The 12,078-nt window shown below is 45.2% G+C and overlaps 2 pseudogenes; both read left to right on the forward strand.

Annotated features, from left to right (window-relative positions):
* The first annotated feature begins 1,864 nt into the window (after window positions 1-1,864).
* Window positions 1,865-2,595, forward strand: LOC110310354 (glyceraldehyde-3-phosphate dehydrogenase pseudogene; annotated as a pseudogene).
* A 7,826-nt stretch (window positions 2,596-10,421) lies between these two features.
* On the forward strand, window positions 10,422-11,801 carry LOC110310508 (alpha-enolase pseudogene; annotated as a pseudogene).
* The last annotated feature ends 277 nt before the right edge of the window (window positions 11,802-12,078 follow it).

Below are 12,078 nucleotides of genomic sequence, written 5' to 3' on the forward strand. Positions count from 1 at the left end.
GCCAGTACAATTGACCCCTTGTCAACTTGACACACAAGCACATCACTAGTAAGCCTCAACCCTTACATTCTTATTCATCCCCAAGATCTAAATAACTTTAAAAGTCCCACAGTCTTTACATATTCTTAAAATTTCAATCTCTTTAAAATATCCATCTCTTTTAAAATCCAAAGTCTTTTTACAATTAAAAGTCTCTTAACTGTGGGCTCCACTAAAACAGTTTCTTCCTTCAAGAGGGAAAATATCAGGGCACAGTCACAATCAAAGCAAAAATCAATCTCCAACCGTCCAACGTCTGGGATCCAACTCACGATCTTCTGGGCTCCTCCAAGGGCTTGGGTCACTTCTCCAGCCATGCCCTTTGTAGCACACACGTCGTCCTCTGGGCTCCAGATGCCTGTACTCCACTGCTGCTGCTGCTCTTGGTGGTCATCTCGTGGTACTGGCATCTCCAAAACACTGCATGACCCCTTCAGTCCTGGGCCTTCAATTACAACTGGGGCTGCACCTTCACCAATGGCCTTCCATGGCCTCTCACAGTGCCGAGCCTGAGCTGCTGTGTGACCCCTTCATGCCTTCAAAACCAGTACCACCTGGGTGACCCTTACACATTACCAAGTCCCACTGCAGAAGGAGTACAACCTTGCCTATCTCTGGAACACGGCCTCTTTGTGCTTTCAGAAAACACTTCCCAGAAGATGTCACCTCAACGATGCTGGTCTCTTCTTAATCACCGCTAATTTCTTAGCTCCAGCTAACCAGCATCAATAGTCCCAGTAATGCAAAGTTTTTGCTTTAGTAGTTCTGGTATCTTGTTAATCACAGCTGATTCTTCAGCCCCAGCTAACCAGAACTACAAAATCTTCACAATAAAAACAGCAATGGCCCTGAAGAGAGTCTTTAATTTTCCCCCTGAAATTTCACAAACCAGGCCTCCATCTTCTGCACTGTTCTCAGCATTATCTTCCAAGCTCCTACACAACATCTGACAGAGCTCTTAACAACGAATGGATCTTCAAGCCCAAAGTTCCAAAGTCCTTCCACAGTCCTCCCCAAAACATGGTCAGGTTGTCACAGGAATACCCCACTCTGCTGGTACCAATTTCTGTCTTAGTTAGGGTTTTACTGCTGTGAACAGACACCATGACCAAGGTAAGTCTTATAAAAAACAACATTTAATTGGGGCTGGCTTACAGGTTCAGAGGTTCAGTCCATTATCAGCAAGGTGGGAGCATGGCAGTATCCAGGCAGGCATGGCGCAGGAGGAGCCGAGAGTTCTATGTCTTCATCCAAAGGCTGCTAGTGGAAGACTGACTTCCAGGCAACTAGGGTGAGGATCTTATACCCACACCCACAGTGACACACCCATTCCAACCAGGTCACACCTATTGCAACAAGGCCACACCTTCAGATGGTGCCACTCCCTGGTCCAAGGATATACAAACCATCACACCCTCATGCCTACACAATCACCATCCAATCATTTCTCAAAAACATCAGCTTTGCTCCTCTCTGTTCCAGAGACAGCCGCATCTTCTTGTGCAGTGCCAGCCTTGTCCCGTAGACAAAATGGTGAAGGTCGGTGTGAACGGATTTGGTGTGAACAGATTTGTGAACCGTATTAGGCACCTGGTTACCAGGACTGCCTTCTGCTCTCCACATGGCAAAGTGGAGATTGTTGCCATCAACGACCCCTTCATTGACCTCAACTACATGGTCTACATGTTCCAGTATGACTCCACCCATGGCAAATTCAACGGCACGGTCAAGGCCGAGAATGGGAAGCTTGTCATCAACGGGAAGCCCATCACCATCTTCCAGGAGCGAGACCCTGCTAACATCAAATGGGGTGATGCCAGTGCTGAGTATGTCGTGGAGTCTGTTGGTGTCTTCACCACCATGGAGAAGGCCGGGGCCCACTTGAAGGGTGGAGCCTAAAGAGTTATCATTTCCGCCCCTTCTGCTGATGCCCCCATGTTTGTGATGGGTGTGAACCACGAGAAATATGACAACTCACTCAAGATTGTCAGCAATGCATCCTGCACCACCAACTGCTTAGCCCCCTTGGCCAAGGTCATCCATGACAACTTTGGCATTGTGGAAGGGCTCATGACCATGGTCCATGCTATCACTGCCACTCAGAAGACTGTGGAAGGCCCTTCTGGAAAGCTGTGGCATGATGGCCATGCGGCTGCCCAGAACATCATCCCTACATCCATTGGTGCTGCCAAGGCTGTGAGCAAGGTCATCCCAGAGCTGAACAGGAAGCTCACTGGCATGGCCTTCCGTGTTCCTACCCCCAGTGTGTCCATCGTGGATCTGACATGCTGTCTGAGGAAACCTGCCAAGTATGAAGACATCAAGAAGGTGGTGAAGCAGGCATCTGAGGGCCCACTGAAGGACATCCTGGGCTTCACTGAGCACCAGGTTGTCTCCTGTGACTTCAACAGCAACTCCCACTCTTCCACCTTCGATGCCGGGGCTGGCATTGCTCTCAATGACAACTTTGTAAAGCTCATTTCCTGGTATGAAAATGAATATGGCTACAGCAACAGGGTAGTGGACCTCATGGTCTACATGGCCTCCAAGGAGTAAGAAACCCTGGACCACCCACTCCAGCAAGAACACTGAGAGCAAGAGAGAGGCCCTCAGTTGCTGGGAACTACATTTGCTATTATACTACTATTCCCTATCCCAACTCGGCCCCCAACAGTGAGCATCTCCCTCACAATTTCCACCCCAGACCCCCATAACAGGAGGAGCCTAGAGAGCTCTCCCTACTCTGTTGAATACCATCAATAAAGTTCTCTGTCCCCCCCAAAAAAAACCCAAAACATCAATACTGGGCTGGCAAAAGAGAGTTAGGTTTTGACACATCATATCTTTTGAGAGTCATATCTTTTATTTCTTCCTTCCTTCATTTATTTATTTCTATGTGTATGAGTGTTTGGCCTGAATGCATGCCTGTACACTGCAGGTGTTCAGTGCCCATGGGGGCAGACGAGGACAACAAACCTCCAGGGACTGGAGGTATAGATGATTGTGAGCCACCATATGGGAGCTGGGTGTAAACCAGAGTGGTTCTCTGAAAGAGCACCCAGCACTGGATGCTCTTAGCCTCTGAGCCATCTCTCCAGCTATACTTTTCTTAAGGTAACTATTTTTAGTTTTACATGTTAGCAAAAATTGTTATCTGACTACATTATTTTAGTCAACAAGAGAAATACTTGAAATAGGGGCCACTTCAAAATTCAGTCAGGAAAGAGCAGTTCTGATCTGAGGCGCTTCATTTTTAAGGCAGAGAAGAGGAGGATTTGACATGTCACTTTTTTATTGTATTCCATTAATAAAAGCAAACATTTATTAATACTACATTTGCTATTTGTCCTATGGGGAGGAGACATTAGGAACAACAGTGAAGAATATTACAAGCATCACTTTCAAATGAAGAACAATACAAAGCTATAATCTGAAAAGCAAAGAGAAAAAATGAACTCACTGTAGATAGAATCAATTTTTGATGAATCTTAGGTAAAAGGGATTCCAGTGAAAAAATTTCATGTCTCATAAACATGTTATGAAAAATGTCATGTCCCATACAACCCATATAAGAACAGTGATGTATATGTGTGTACATGTGTGTATATACACACACACACACACATATGTATTGGCTTTCCAAACAGTTCTTTGATTTCCAGGAAAGCCTGAAGAATTGTAACAATACCACTCAGATAAAAGAACCATAGTCAAATCCCTGCTTTGTATTAAAAGTCTTTCCACACAGCCTGTATTTTCAGTGTCTCTACTGATCTATAAATCTGCCCTTTATGTGAAAAGATAAACACTCCACCTTCCCCTGCATGTCTTCTGAGATGCATGATCAGAAATTTCATGGTGTCTGATCTGATTGATGACATAAATCCTGTTTGAGACTGAGGAGACCAGAGAACAATTTAATTTCATCTGATGACTCTTAGCCATACCATTTCTTCATTTGAATAGTCTTAATTCTCGTAGATCTGTTTTCTTGGAGCCCTTGTTTCTCTTTGGGGGCATTTCCACCTAATTTTCAGTGACCCAGACTTCGTGAATCAGAGGCAGGACACTTAAATTTGGTCTCATCAAGAGAACTTGATTCTTCAGTAACACAAGCCTGACACCTTCTGGGAAGTACACAAGTACACTCCCTCAAAATTCCTTTGCTCTGCACTCAGGAGGGTAGGTACCTGTTGGGAACAGTGTGGTAGGTTCTGGGAACCTCATTCTAGAAGGTTCCTAGCCGGGCGTGGTGGCGCACGCCTTTAATCCCAGCACTCGGGAGGCAGAGGCAGGCGGATTTCTGAGTTCGAGGCCAGCCTGGTCTACAAAGTGAGTGCCAGGACAGCCAGGGCTATACAGAGAAACCCTGTCTCGAAAAACCTAAAAAAAAAAAAAAAAGCTGGAGTTGAGCTAGTGGCACAAACCTACAAACCAAAAAAAAAAAAAAAAAAAAGAAAAAGAAAAAGAAAAACCAGCCGGGCGTGGTGGCGCACGCCTTTAATCCCAGCACTCGGGAGGCAGAGGCAGGCGGATTTCTGAGTTTGAGGCCAGCCTGGTCTACAAAGTGAGTTCCAGGACAGCCAGGGCTACACAGAGAAACCCTGTCTCGAAAAAAACCAAAAAAAAAAAAAAAAAAAGAAAAGAAAAAGAAGGTTCCTGACCTGAGTAATATTCATGGACAAATTAAATTGTATGGAAAATTTATAACTTTATTCCTCTAGAACATTATGGGATTTCCAGCATCTCATTTTATTATAAATATAATCAACTGGCCACTGTAGTATTGCTGATGTCAACAGTAGGAGTTAAGGATATTAAATCCCTCTATAGTTATCAAATATCACATTTATATTTGTTTATATTTGTCAATGCTTTGAAATTCTGACAGAATTGCCATCACATCTTATATTATACATTTTTTTCTTTAAAGATTTTATTTATTTTATGTATATGAGTACATTGTAGCTGTCTTCAAACACACCAGAAGAAGGCATTAGATCTTGTCACAGATGACTATGAGCCACCATGGGTTGATGGGATTTGAACTCAGGACTTCTGGAAGAGCAGTCAGTACTTAACCATTAAGCCCAGTCTTGATTCTTTTTACAGCAATAGAATAGTGACTAAGAGTCAGACGCTGCTTCATCCTCAGGGCTGACTGCTACCATGTACCACAGTGGCACTCATATTGTGGCAACAACCAACAGAGAAGGGTTTGCTGCTTCTGTTCTGAGGACTGAGATCTATTATGTGCTACACAGCCAAACCCTGTGACAGAACTGTGTTACCCATGTACCAGTGAGGCTGGGTACCCCAAACAAAAACTACAGGTCAACTAAGGACTAACTAGATTGGGAAGAGCCTCCGAATTGATTATTCAATACCAAGTGATCAGCCTTTCCAGGATCTGGCATCTGTGTGGAAACCTTGCTGATACTTGACTGAGAGTCAGAAGCACAGGCTCTGGCCACTGACTGCACCAGATGTTCATCATCAGCATTTTGCCAGCCCCACCAGCTAACCTCCGGTTGTCGGCAGCAGGCAATGACAGCTCCATTGCTCTGGTGCCTGTAGATGACAGCAGGGATGTGCTTCCAGGATCTGAAGCCTGCCACACTTTCCAGTTCTTTGTCAGTGATCCAAGCAGGAACTATGAGCTCTTGTGGATAACTTAATTTGTATTTCTTAACTTAATTTAAACATAGTTTGTATTTCTCATTGATGTTGGAAATCCTCCAGGCATTGTTCATATCAAAACCCATCTGCTCCACTTCATTCTTAAACCTTGACGTCACATGTTCCCCTGGTCTGCACAGGTCTGCATGCTGCTCCTTTTCACTGGCATAGACCTCCATGCACCAAGCATGGTATGCAAATGAGAAGAGATCTTCTATTTTACCAGGTGGTCGGATTGCATTGTTCAATCTCTTAAGCCAATCTTGACATTGCTCAAAGGTTGGGAACTGACACCTGATAACTTTGCAGTCTTTGCATGTCAAATGAAGCTGAAATATATCACGGCATTCAACGCTTTCAATAAGCTGTAATGGAACATTAACAAGAGACTCCTTAAACTTGATGTGAAGTCTGTAATTAGAAAGGGCAATGATGGCCTCCTCAGCACGGCCCACATACTCTGTGCTCTCTCCATGAAGTTCAAGGAAAGGAACCTGAAGATTCTCATCCTCCCGAATCAGCTGCTTCCTGGGAAAGATCTGATTGGCCTGGATGCACTCAAGGCTATGCCACATCTCTTCATCCATGACCGGGCCAGGTCAGAAGAGACCGTGTCCTTCTCTAGTCTCTGACAAGGCTATTCTTTCTCTTCTGCTTGAGACCTTTTACACTATTTACTAAGGCAGGATCTGCTGCTGAACTGGGGGTTCACTGATTTCATTCTCTACCTAGCCAGGTTGCACCAGTCTGTGACTCTGAAGCACAAATGAGTATCGTTCTGAGAACTTTTTCTTCTACCAGGTTTCACAACGAAATCAGGCGGCAGGACATGGCGAGGCGCGCCACCGCAAGGCCTCCTCCGCCACTCCAGGAGGCTGCCAGCCAGGGTCTGCGGGGGCCAGTGCCTAGGCCGTTGGAGCGTCTCCGCCGGCCACGGCCTTCTCACAACCACAACAACATGGCGGCAGCCTATATTATACATTATTAAACAAACAAATCTACTAACATATCATGTATTAGCTGTTTTTTAATAGTTCAATATTATGGATCTTTTTTAAAATTCAAAATATATTATTTATGCTTTTAAAGGTTATATGAAAAGATGCTTATGGTTTTCAAGCAAATATTCATGATACAAAGATTAAAATGCTTTTGCTACATGTGTTCCAGGAAGGACAGAAAGGAGTAAAAGAAGATATAGAATAGCATTCTCCTGTAGAAATACAGTTTTTTAGTTCTTATATATAGACTGAAATTGTAAGACTATCTATTTTAATAAATGAATTACCCAGTTTGCGTCAGTCATTGATGGACAAAGCTTATCTGTCTTAGTTAGGGTTTTACTGCTGTGAACAGATACTATGGCCAAGGCAACTCTTAAAAGAACAACATTTAATTGGGGCTGGCTTATAGGTTCAGAGGTTTAGTCCAGTATCATGACAGCATCCAAGCAGGCATGGTGCAGGAGGAGCTGAGAGTTCTACATCTTCATCTGAAGGCTGCTAGCAGAATACTGGCCTCCAGGCAGCTAGGGTGAGGGTCTTAAGCCCACACCCACAGTGACACACCTACTCCAACAAGGAGCGACACTAAGAATGACACTTCCTGGGCCAAGCATATACAAACCATGACATTATCTTTCCCTTTTCTCCTCCTGAAACTGAGTTGAGAAAATGTCTCCTGCTCCCTTTCCTTCCCCTCTTCCCCATCCCCCAATAAAGTGTGTTCGGATCTCTAAAATCATTTTCTAAGCTATGAAATTTGTCTTTAATGATTACACCAGGTAGAAGTTTCTGAATTTTCACAGTGACTGAGATGTTAATGTGTCATGGTTCTGTTTGTTGCTGCTCTGCTAGAGGAGCTTCAGGAGTAGAGACCCCACCCCAACCCCACCCTAACCCTGCCCCAACTCCACCCTCTGGTCAGAGCCCAGGTCACAGTGCTTGTGATCCTCCTGTTCAGTGCAGGTGTGAAGCTACTCTGACAGAGACTGAAGTTCTGGCTGAAGGTGTGCAGCACATAACTGCAAAGGATGGGGGTCACCTGGTGGGAAGCCTAAAGAAAATATTAGAACTCCTTTTTGTGTTCATTCAAATTCTGAGAAAGAAAGCAAATGGGTTCTACCAACATTCTGCAGATGACTTCATTGTGCTTGCATGTCAGACAATCAGGTTCATACAACAGGTGAGGGAGTGTGAAGTCTCCTAGGAAAAGTGTGAACAGAGTGTGAAGTGTCCTAGAAGAAGAATAGACAGAACCTGAGTCCTTCACTCTGTTGAATGGCTTCAGAACTGGCCAGAAATACCCAGTCTTAACTAAACCTGACAGAACAGAGTTCCACATGAGACTGTCAGGTGAGGAAACTGTTTGCAATAATACAATCTAATAAGTGTACAAAAATACCTTGGCAGAGACTCATTTACTCATATGTCTTTCAAAAATAATGTAAGAAAATACATGTTATACCATGTGACAATGAAGTGTGTTCCCAAATTGCAACTACTAAGATAATTTAATATACAGGTTTTTAAACATTATTATTAATGCTTGTATTGCCTGTAATATACATCATGATTTGAGAAATTAGCTAATAATAGTTGAACATGTATATAAATTATGTATAGTTGAGTTAAATTTTATAGTTTGAATATTACTAGTCACTATTCTATCACAGTACTAAAAATAATGTTTTAAAACTAAAACATGAAAGGCAAAGATCTGTAGGCTTAGATTTTTTAAAATCTATTTTAATAAGGATTCTCAAATGCTTTAACCCCCCTTCTAGCCCACTGTCCAAAGGTAGGGAAGGAAAGATAGTAAATAGGACAAGGGGGTGTTTAGAAGTAGTTCGTTGGGATGATTGCAGTCTCTTTCAGGATACCAGCAGTCCAGTTCAGTAGTGTCAGCATACCAAACACGAATCAGCAACAGTGGCACAATCTAGCAGAAACCGCCAAGCCAGCAACCAGTACCAGCAGGGATGCCAGGTAAAGTTCTCTCTGCCTTGCCTCTCTCAATGAAGTGAAGATCAGCAAAGATGAAGATTGGAGACAAAGAAAGAGTTGTACAGATATCTATGCAAGCACACCGACAGTCTGTTGAGTCCCATTTAAACTCTTTCCAAACATCATGTGTTCTTCCATGGGTGTTGCCTTAGCAAAACACCAACTGAGTCTGTATGACCTGACATATCCAGAAACTTCCACTTCAAAGGTCTATTATATGTTCAGAACCATTAAAAGGGGGAATGCCATGCAGGCCAAAATAAGCTTTATTGCCCAAGATAGTCTTAACAATAATGTGGAAAAACAAGACATTCTTAGTTGAAATGGATATTGAAATGCTATGAATCATCACATATACCAATCTCTGCCTGTTTCTACAGAGAGACTTTGGGCAATAACTGAATCTGTGAAATCTATGTCCCAAAATGCAATCCACTGCCATTCACTCTTTAGATCTAGAGATACTCAAATGCTTGCTAGGTTAACAGGTCCAAAGAAAAATGGGACTGAGTGACATTGATTTGTAGCATAATTTCCCCTGAATCCTTAGCATTTTGCCAGAATTAATAATTATTCTGAGTCATAAAAGAGTCCAACTCAGTCTGTGAGTAAGAAGTCACGTAACAGCATGAAGAGTTCAAGTTCATAGAAATCATCAACTACCAGAGAAAGCTGTATAGACCAACCCTCGCTACTCCGTTCAACTCTGTATATACCCTGGATTCTCAGTGTTGTCTGGGTGTCTCCACCTACCATTCTTTGAGGAAGCATAAGCCTTACTCAGCCTTCTTTTCCTGCTCCCTAAAAGAGTACTAAACACAAACGTAAAAGAGAAAGAGGAGGAAAATACAGAAACTCCTATTATGGGAAACAATGCTCCTTACTTCATAGTAAGCACATTCTTATTTCATAAGAACATGGGGGACCCTCAGAGACCAGTCTGCGCAGGAGAGCACACGGGCTGCAGAAGCAACTTAGCTTCTTGCACAGGGTCCTTTCGGGCCTTCATCTTCAGCCAGGAGACAGAACTGAGACCCAGACCTCGGCGCACTTTCACCACCAGAGGAGAGTCAGCATCCAGGGAGGGTTCTGACCCTGGGACCAGGTGAGAATGCCATCTTGTATCCTGGGTCTCTCAGAGACCAGTCCGTGCAGGAGAGTGCACAGGCTGCAGAAGCAACATAACATCTTGGACAGGGTTCATTTGGGCCTTCATCTTCAGCCAAGAGGCAGAGCTGAGTTCCAGACCTCTGTGCACCTTCCCTGCAAGAGGAGAGCTTGCCTGCACAAAGCTCTGACCACTGAGACTCAGGAGAGAGATGGACTCCCAGGTGTGCTGACAGAGGCTAACAGAATCACAGGAGGAACAAGCTCCAGCCAGAGACAGCTAGAACATCTAACACCAGAGATTATAAGATGGTGAAAGGCAAACGTAAGAATCTCACTAACAGAAACCAAGACCACTCAGCATCATCAGAACCCAGCACTCCCACCACAGCGAGTCCTGGATACCCCAATACATCCAAAAACCAAGATTCGGGTTTAAAATCATATCTCATGATGCTGGTAGAGGATTTTAAAAAGGACATTAATAACTCACTTAAAGAAATACAGGAGAACACTGCTAAACAGGTAGAAGTGCTTAAAGAGGAAGCACAAAAATCCCTTAAAGAATTACAGGACAGGCTCTCCTCGGTGTCCACAGCACCCTCTTTCTTTCCTTCGCAGCGATCCTACTGCCAGAAGTTCGCCATGTCTATTCTCAGGATCCACGCCAGGGAGAGCTTTGACTCCCGTGGGAATCCCACTGTTGAGGTCGATCTGTACACCGCAAAAGGTCTCTTCCGAGCTGCGGTGCCCAGCGGTGCGTCCACTGGCATCTACGAGGCCCTAGAACTCCGAGACAATGATAAGACCCGCTTCATGGGGAAGGGTGTCTCACAGGCTGTTGAGCACATCAATAACACTATTGTGCCTGCTCTGGTTAGCAAGAAAGTGAATGTTGTGGAACAAGAGAAGATTGACAAGCTGATGATCAAGATGGACGGCACAGAGAATAAATCTAAATTTGGTGCAAATGCCATCCTGGGAGTGTCCCTGACTGTCTGCAAAGCTGGTACCGTGGAAAAGGGGATGCCCCTTTACCGCCACATTGCTGACTTGGCCGGCAACCCTGAAGTCATCCTGCCAGTCCCCGCTTTCAATGTGATCAACAGTGGTTCTCATGCTGGCAACAAGCTGGCCATGCAAGAGTTCATGATCCTGCCTGTGGGGGCATCCAGCTTCCGGGAAGCCATGCGCATTGGAGCAGAGGTTTACCACAACCTGAAGAACGTGATCAAGGAGAAGTACGGGAAGGACGCCACCAATGTGGGTGATGAGGGTGGATTCGCACCTAACATCCTGGAGAACAAAGAAGCACTGGAGCTGCTCAAGACTGCAATCGCAAAGGCCGGCTACACTGACCAGGTTGTCATCGGCATGGATGTGGCTGCCTCCGAGTTCTACAGGTCTGGCAAGTATGACCTGGACATCAAGTCTCCGGATGACCCCAGCAGGTACATCACGCCCGACCAGCTGGCTGACCTGTACAAGTCCTTCATCCAGAACTACCCAGTGGTGTCCATCGAAGATCCCTTTGACCAAGACGACTGGGGCGCCTGACAGAAGTTCACGGCTAGTGCGGGCATCCAGGTGGTGGGAGATGACCTCACAGTTACCAACCCTAAACGGATTGCCAAGGCCGCGAGCAAGAAGTCCTGCAACTGCCTCCTGCTCAAAGTGAACCAGATCGGCTCCGTGACTGAGTCCCTGCAGGCGTGTAAGCTGGCCCAATCCAATGGCTGGGGCGTCATGGTGTCCCACCGACCTGAGGAAACTGAGGACACTTTCATCGCAGACCTGGTGGTGGGGCTCTGCACTGGGCAGATCAAGACTGGTGCCCCTTGCCGATCTGAGCGCCTGGCCAAGTACAATCAGAATCTTAGAATCGAGGAAGAGCTGGGCAGCAAAGCCAAGTTTGCTGGCAGGTCCTTCAGGAACCCCCTGGCCAAGTAAAGCATGGACTGGAGATCCCTGGAGATACCAGCTGTTAGGTCCTCTGTCCCTGATGTCATCCAGGAGGCTCACGGCCAGCCCAGTGCGTGCCCCTCCCATGTCACTGCTTTCTTAGGCATCCACACCTGACCACCAGAATCCCTGCTGGAGACCCAGCTTTGCAATCATGTGATTGGTCTGAATCATTGTTTCTGCCACCTCACTTCCCAGCTAGTGTCTGGAGCCCTCAAATCCAGTGTAATCTCTAGGGTGCCCACTGTCAAGAAACCCCCAGTGGTTTACATGCAAAAATAAAAGC

This window comes from Mus caroli, unplaced genomic scaffold (genome assembly GCF_978045245.1).
Source record: "Mus caroli unplaced genomic scaffold, Mus_caroli_1 scaffold_16, whole genome shotgun sequence".
NCBI lineage: Eukaryota > Metazoa > Chordata > Mammalia > Rodentia > Muridae > Mus > Mus caroli.